Raw genomic sequence first — 8,966 nt, forward strand, 5'->3', positions numbered from 1 at the left:
TACAGTATGTGACATTTTGAGAATGTAGTGCTTTAAGTCAGAGGTGTCATGCCCATAGGGGTCACAGGGGCACGTGCCCCCTCAGACACATGCCCCCTCAGATTTGTCCTGTTTAAAAATACAAAATAATTATTTTTATTTTTTGGTTACATTTTTTGGTTTTGTTTCTCAGTAATACTACTAGCCACCTAGCAATTTTATGAAGTTGGCTTTAGCTAGCCCATACAGGTTCCCAATCTCCCAACCTCATAACTAGCTACCAAGAAGCCATTTCAGGCTATCAATGGTTAAAGTAGCTAGCTTGCCTGCTGGCAAGGCTGGTAGACTTTAGAAAAGCAAGCAATTGTTAAATGTATGAATAAGACTTCGATTCCTTTCAATCTTTTACTTCCGGACCCCAACCTATCCTCACGTACTTTGTGCCCCCTCAGATTGTTGGGGTGCATGACCCCCCTGCTTTAAATGCCAGGATGTGATACTCATTTCGGCTTTTTATCTAGTAGAATTCTCTGCACACTATTGGCGAAGACGATCATCTTTCGAGACCCACGTGTATCAGACAACAGCTGATAATCAGCTGAGGGGACACACTGTTCCAAAACGAACTAATGGCGGAAATCACCACAATTGCGCATTAGATAACACATTCTCAGTAAGATGAGCCTAGTATGCTGATATTTGTTGCTTACGATTAGTACACAGTACGCAGTTCAAGTAAGTACTAGGCAAGCCAGATTTCGGACACTGCCAATGAATCAATCAGAATGTCATTCCATATCTCCCTGCCATCATACAGCTCCTGATTCCCTGAACAAACAGCAGGCAGGTCTAGTTGGCTTTTCTGGGAAAAACACCATCTGAAGTTCTAATTTTCTGCATCCTCAGATGACACGTGTCTCAAATATGCAAGGGCAGGTTATTTTGAAGATTACCTCAGACATTGATTTGAACTCTTTACTTGCTTTGACCATGTCTGGTGGTTTAAAACAAAGCATTTTGGCTTCTGCTGGTTAAGTCTGTGGTGTGTGACAGACAAATTCAAGCACGTTTTGGAACTGAACTTAATATAGTCTCGTGAGTCCTGCTCGTTCCTGCTCGTGTTGTTTAGAATTCCAGTGTCTTTGTCTCCAGGAATGAAAGTGTATCTGTAAAGTGAGGAGAGATTAGGGTGTGCAGAGGCTTAGAAAAGCCTGCATGTGCACATCCTTACTAAGAACAGGGAGCTAGCCATGTGGAACCAGGACATCACTGACATCTACAGTGTGTGGTTCTATCTGTCGGTATTAAACAGAATGAAAGCCAACTGCTCATCCCATGCACACCATAACTTGTTTTTGGGATTGATGTTCATAGGCACATACTCACATATCTCTCTCAAATGTAGTAGTTTAATTTGTTATTCAAAAATGTCCTCTTACAAAAATACATATTCCCTGTTTATATTTCTGAATGCAATTCCGTTGTTACAGTATAATATTATCCTCTGTTGCATAAATTCAGTGAAGGGTCTGACAGGTGAGATGTCTCCATCGGGCTGTTTTATAACATCATAGTCCTGCTGAGGCATGGCCTTCAGGGGGTCAGAGAATGTGACGGTGAGCTGTTTGGGCCACAGACAGACCCAGGTCTGCTTCATTAACCCCTGGCATGTTCCTGTTGGGGATCCCCACACACACCCAGACAGATGGGGGACTCCAATGGGTCTGGCACCAGCATACCTGCCATGCAGCCTCCCAGGCTAGTGTCTCTGTCTGTCTGCTACACTAGGCAGTCCCCTGGGAGTCCTTTGTGCTGAGGAGGTGTGAGGGAATCTTGCTGATCTGGAGGGTCAGACCAAGTTCACAAGAACACTCCACACACCAGTAGTGAACTGGAGGAATTCAACAGGAGAAAGGTCTCCTGGTAGCAGAATGGAATCCATCGTCTGCCTAGGACGACGGAAATGTAACAACCCTCCCCCATGAGAAAGAGTCCTGTGCAATGAGCAGGCCCTAAAAACGTTCAGGAAATAATAGGTATGCAATGTCTGAGTCAGGAGCCGTGTTGGAATAGGACTGTTAGTATAAGGCCAACCATATCTGTGGGAATGACAATGTTTAGCATATTCCATGAACTCTTCATTTGTAAGGATGGTATCCTTGTAGTTGCAATGGTTAATATGTGATTTTGAATGCTAGTAACTAACATCTACCAGATGTATAGCTTGCCATGTGTACAGAACAATCATCAATACAACCAAGCAATCTCTAATGGTGCATCATGGTATTGTTTTCTTTGGACACAGATACCAGGGTTATCATTCAACTGAGACTGCTCTTCTCTGTGTCACGGAGGCTCTCCGCACTGCTAAAGCTAACTCTCTCTCCTCTGCTCTTGTCCTTCTAGACCTGTCTGCTGCCTTTGATACTGTGAACCATCAGATCCTCCTCTCCACCCTCTCCGAGTTGGGCATCTCCGGCGCGGCTCACTCTTGGATTGCATCCTACCTGACCGGTCGCTCCTACCAAGTGGCGTGGCGAGAATCTGTCTCCGCACCACGTGCTCTCACCACTGGTGTCCCCCAGGGCTCAGTTCTAGGCCCTCTCCTATTCTTCTGTCATATCCTCACATGGCCTCTCCTATCATTGCTACGCAGACGACACACAACTAATCTTCTCCTTTCCCCCTTCTGATAACCAGGTGGCGAATCGCATCTCTGCATGTCTAGCAGACATATCAGGGTGGATGACGGATTATCGCCTCAAGCTGAACCTCGGCAAGACGGAGCTGCTCTTCCTCCCGGGGAAGGACTGCCCGTTCCATGATCTCGCCATCACGGTTGACAACTCCGTTGTGTCCTCCTCCCAGAGTGCGAAGAGCCTTGGCTTGACCCTGGACAACACCCTGTCGTTCTCCGCTAACATCAAGGTGGTGACCCGATCCTGTAGGTTCATGCTCTACAACATTCGGAGAGTACGACCCTGCCTTACACAGGAAGCGGCACAGGTCCTAATCCAGGCACTTGTCATCTCCCGTCTGGATTACTGCAACTCGCTGTTGGCTGGGCTCCCTGCCTGTGCCATTAAACCCCTACAACTCATCCAGAATGCCGCAGCCCGTCTGGTGTTCAACCTTCCCAAGTTCTCTCACTTCACCCCGCTCCTCCGCACACTCCACTGGCTTCCAGTTGAAGCTCGCATCTGCTACAAGACCATGGTGCTTGCCTACGGAGCTGTGAGGGGAATGGCACCTCCGTACCTTCAGGCTCTGATTAGTCCCTACACCCAAACGAGGGCATTGCGTTCATCCACCTCTGGCCTGCTGGCCCCCCTACCTCTGCGGAAGCACAGTTCCCGCTCAGCCCAGTCAAAACTGTTCGCTGCTCTGGCACCCCAATGGTGGAACAAGCTCCCTCACGACGCCAGGACAGCGGAGTCACTCACCACCTTCCGGAGACACTTGAAACCCCACCTCTTTAAGGAATACCTGGGATAGGATAAAGTAATCCTTTTACCCCACCTTACCCCACCCCAAAGAAAAAAAGAAAAACATATTGTAAAGTGGTTATCCCACTGGCTATAAGGTGAATGCACCAATTTGTAAGTCGCTCTGGATAAGAGCGTCTGCTAAATGACGTAAATGTAAAATGTAAATGTTATCCTCCTACAAGGGGTCTGAGCCTGGCTGCAGTGCTGGGGATCAGGACAAGGAGCTGACCAGGCCCAACTCCTCAAGCAGAGGGTCCTGAGGAAGATCCCCCCAACAACAGCAGAGGATGATACTGGGCCAGTCCTACACCTCTGTCTCCAGCCAGCGCTTCAAACAGAGAGGAGAGATCACTATGAGGTTCCACAACTCCTCACACTCTGTACCAACCGCTAAAGCCCCATCGCTAAATACATTCTCACTGTGGAGACATTTTACATTTTAGTCATTTAGCAGACACTCTTATCCAGAGCGACTTACAGTTAGTGAGTGCATACATTCTTTTGGATTTGTTTTTTTCATACTGGCCCCCAGTGGGAATCGAACCTACAACCCTGGCGTTGCAAACACCATGCTCTACATCCCTGCCAGCCATTCCCTCCCCTACCCTGGGCCAATTGTGCGCCGCCCCATGGGTCTCCCGGTCGCGGCCGGCTACAACAGAGCCTGGATTCAAACCAGGATCTCTAGTGGCTTAGCTAGCACTACGATGCAGTGCCTTAGACCACTGCGCCACTCGGGAGGCTCGGGAGACCATGCAGAAGGATACAACTCTAATGCACGGGTAACAGTGTCAACTAGCAGCAATTTAATATTAGCTTACAACAAGGCTGTGATTCAAGCATTGCAACAACATTTGTTGAGCTTTATGCAGTAAAAGCAAGTGCATTTAGGTGTGTCGAGGTTCCAGTGTACTTATGTGATGTGTGTTTAGTACTTATATGATGTATGTTTCTTTTTTCTTTTGTTTTGTCTTTTTTTTGGGTCCCATTATGCCTGGTGAAAACCAAACACTGCATTCCACAGTAAGAACATTATACCAAAGGTCAAGCATGGTGGTGGTGGTGTGATGGTTTGGGGATGCTTTGCTGCCTCAGGACCTGGACGACTTGCCTTAATAGAAGGAACCATTAATTCTGCTCTGTATCAGAGAATTCTACAGGAGAATGTCAGACCATCCGTCTGTGAGCTGAAGCTGAAGCGCAGCTGGGTCATGCAGCAAGACAATGATCCAAAACACACAATCAAGTATACATGAAAATTGCTAAAAAGCAACAAATTGGAAGTTTTGGAATGGCCTAGTCAAAGTCCAGACCTAATCCCAATTGAGATGTTGTGGCAGGACTTGAAACGAGCAGTTCATGCTTGAAACCCACACGTCACTGAGTTAAAGCAGTTCTGCATGGAAGAGTGGGCCAAAATTCCTCCACAGCGACGTGAGAGACTGATCAACAACTACAGGAAGCATTTGATTGGAGTCATTGCAGCTAAAGGTGGCACAACCAGTTATTGAGTGTAAGGGGGGAATTACTTTTTCACACAGGGGAATTGGGTGTTGCATAACTTTGTTTATTAAATAAATTAAATAAATATGTAATTGTTGTGTTATTTGTTCACTTATGTTCCCTTTATCTAATATTAGGTTTTGGTTGAAGATCTGATAACAATCAGCATCACCAATATGCAAAAGTAGAGACAATTAGAAAGGGGGCAAATACTTTTTCATAGCACTGCATATACAGTGAAGGAAAAAAGTATTTGATCCCCTGCTGATTTTGTAAGTTTGCCCACTGACAAAGAAATTATCAGTCTATAATTTTAATGGGAGGTTTATTTGAACAGTGAGAGACAGAATAACAACAAAAAAATCCAGAAAAACGCATGTCAAAAATGTTATAAATTGATTTGCATTTTATTGAGGGAAATAAGTATTTGACCCCTCTGCAAAACATGACTTAGTACTTGGTGGCAAAACCCTTGTTGGCAATCACAGAGGTCAGACGTTTCTTGTAGTTGGCCCCCAGGTTTGCACATCTCAGGAGGGATTTTGTCCCACTCCTCTTTGCAGATCTTCTCCAAGTCATTAAGGTTTCGAGGCTGACTTTTGGCAACTTGGACCTTCAGCTCCCTCCACAGATTTTCTATGGGATTAAGGTCTGGAGACTGGCTAGGCCACACCAAGACCTTAATGTGCATCTTCTTGAGCCACTCCTTTGTTGCCTTGGCCGTGTGTTTTGGGTCATTGTCATGCTGGAATACCCATCCATGACCCATTTTCAATGCCCTGGCTGAGGGAAGGAGGTTCTCACCCAAGATTTGACTGTACATGGCCCCGTCCATCGTCCCTTTGATGCGGTGAAGTTGTCCTGTCCCCTTAGCAGAAAAACACCCCCAAAGCATAATGTTTCCACCTCCATGTTTGACGGTGGGGATGGTGTTCTTGGGGTCATAGGCAGCATTCCTCCTCCTCCAAAAACGGCGAGTTGAGTTGATGCCAAAGAGCTCGATTTTGGTCTCATCTGACCACAATACTTTCACCCAGTTCTCCTCTGAATCATTCAGATGTTCATTGGCAAACTTACGACAGGCATGTATATGTGCTTTCTTGAGCAGGGGGACCTTGTTGGCGCTGCAGGATTTCAGTCCTTCACAGCGTAGTGTGTTACCAATTGTTCTTGGTGACTATGGTCCCAGCTGCCTTGAGATCATTGACAAGATCCTCCCGTGTAGATCTGGGCTGATTCCTCACCGTTCTCATGATCATTGCAACTCCACGAGGTGAGATCTTGCATGGAGCCCCAGGCCGAGGGATATTGACAGTTCTTTTGTGTTTCTTCCATTTGCGAATAATCACACCAACTGTTGTCACCTTATCACCAAGCTGCTTGGCGATGGTCTTGTAGCCCATTCCAGCCTTGTGTAGGTTTACAATCTTGTCCCTGACATCCTTGGAGAGCTCTTTGGTCTTGGCCATGGTGGAGAGTTTGGAATCTGATTGATTGATTGCTTCTGTGGACAGGTGTCTTTTATACATGTAACAAGCTGAGATTAGGAGTACTCCCTTTATACTCCTGTATAATAGACACCTGGGAGCCAGAAATCTTTCTGATTGAGAGGGGGTCAAATACTTATTTCCCTCATTAAAATGCAAATCTATTTATAATATTTTTGACATGCGTTTTTCTGGATTTTTTTGTTGTTATTCTGTCTCTCACTGTTCAAATAAACCTACCATTAAAATTATAGACTGATCATGTCTTTGTCAGTGGGCAAACGTACAAAATCAGCAGGGGATCAAATACTTTTTTCCCTCACTGTATATACACATACATACACATACATAATATACACATATACATACATATATATATACATACATATCCTTTAAAAATATATATATTTCCCTTTTATTACTTTCCAACCCCACCATCCCTGCCCTAATTGGAGTAAACTAGTGAACAACAATGCTTAGGCCTCTACTTCATGCTTATACATGCTATATACATTTTATGGACACAGTCAATAATTATATTTTGTTTGTTTTTACATTTTCATATGCCATATCTTTCTAACTGTGCTCTTTCACAAAAGCTCACAATATATAACCTATATACTTATTATGGACACAGCATGTCTTACACTAGTTATCTTGTTGTTATTAGTTGTTGTTATTAGTCCCATCCTTCAGCTCCATTCAACACCTCCCATCTATCTCTTAACACCATCCATATTGGATTTCTATTTGCCATATATTTTTCAACTGTACTGTGATGTTTTACAAAAGTTCTGAACCTTTCTATTCTCATTGTTTCTACAGTTTGTGAATTGAAAATAAACATTTTTGCTAAAAGTATTATTATATTATTGATCGATTGACTATGACTTTTCAGATCACCCAGTATGATGTACAGTGGGGACAAAAAGTATTTAGTCAGCCACCAATTGTGCATGTTCTCCCACTTAAAAAGATGAGAGAGGCCTGTAATTTTCATCATAGGTACACGTCAACTATGACAGACAAATTGAGAATTTTTTTTCCAGAAAATCACATTGTAGGATTTTTCATGAATTTATTTGCAAATTATGGTGGAAAATAAGTATTTGGTCACCTACAAACAAGCAAGATTTCTGGCTCTCACAGACCTGTAACTTCTTCTTTAAGAGGCTCCTCTGTCCTCCACTCGTTACCTGTATTAATGGCACCTGTTTGAACTTGTTATCAGTATAAAAGACACCTGTCCACAACCTCAAACAGTCACACTCCAAACTCCACCATGGCCAAGACCAAAGAGCTGTCAAAGGACACCAGAAACAAAATTGTAGACCTGCACCAGGCTGGGAAGACTGAATCTGCAACAGGTAAGCAGCTTGGTTTGAAGAAATCAACTGTGGGAGCAATTATTAGGAAATGGAAGACATACAAGACCACTGATAATCTCCCTCGATCTGGGGCTCCACGCAAGATCTCACCCCGTGGGGTCATAATGATCACAAGAACGGTGAGCAAAAATCCCAGAACCACACGGGGGGACCTAGTGAATGACCTGCAGAGAGCTGGGACCAAAGTAACAAAGCCTACCATCAGTAACACACTACGCCGCCAGGGACTCAAATCCTGCAGTGCCAGACGTGTCCCCCTGCTTAAGCTAGTACATGTCCAGGCCCGTCTGAAGTTTGCTAGAGTGCATTTGGATGATCCAGAAGAGGATTGGGAGAATGTCATATGGTCAGATGAAACCAAAATAGAACTTTTTGGTAAAAACTCAACTCGTCGTGTTTGGAGGACAAAGAATGCTGAGTTGCATCCAAAGAACACCATACCTACTGTGAAGCATGGGGGTGGAAACATCATGCTTTGGGGCTGTTTTTCTGCAAAGAGACCAGGACGACTGATCCGTGTACAGGAAAGAATGAATGGGGCCATGTATCATGAGATTTTGAGTGAAAACCTCCTTCCATCAGCAAGGGCATTGAAGATGAAACGTGGCTGGGTCTTTCAGCATGACAATGATCCCAAACACACCGCCCGGGCAACGAAGGAGTGGCTTCGTAAGAAGCATTTCAAGGTCCTGGAGTGGCCTAGCCAGTCTCCAGATCTCAACCCCATAGAAAATCTTTGGAGGGAGTTGAAAGTCTGTGTTGCCCAGCGACAGTCCCAAAACATCACTGCTCTAGAGGAGATCTGCATGGAGGAATGGGCCAAAATACCAGCAACAGTGTGTGAAAACCTTGTGAAGACTTACAGAAAACGTTTGACCTGTGTCATTGACAACAAAGGGTATATAACAAAGTATTGAGAAACTTTTGTTATTGACCAAATACTTATTTTCCACCATAATTTGCAAATAAATTCATTAAAAATCCTACAATGTGATTTTCTGGAAAAAAAAATCTAATTTTGTCTGTCATAGTTGACGTGTACCTATGATGAAAATTACAGGCCTCTTGTCACGGATTCAGCCGAGGCTGCTCCTCCTCCTTGCACGGGCAGGCTTCGGCGT

At 44.6% G+C, this 8,966-nt stretch overlaps 1 pseudogene across 1 annotated transcript in view; it reads left to right on the top strand.

Moving 5' to 3' along the window:
* LOC311135326 (perilipin-1-like) overlaps positions 1-3,727 on the top strand; it is a 39,621-nt pseudogene extending 35,894 nt beyond the window's left edge. Inside the window, exon 5 of the transcript in view lies at positions 3,650-3,727. The product of the transcript in view is annotated as a perilipin-1-like (transcript). The remainder of the gene's footprint in view (positions 1-3,649) is intronic.
* Positions 3,728-8,966: the final 5,239 nt, after the last annotated feature.

Source organism: Coregonus lavaretus (genome assembly GCF_964263955.1).
Source record: "Coregonus lavaretus genome assembly, chromosome: 9".
Taxonomy (NCBI): domain Eukaryota; kingdom Metazoa; phylum Chordata; class Actinopteri; order Salmoniformes; family Salmonidae; genus Coregonus; species Coregonus lavaretus.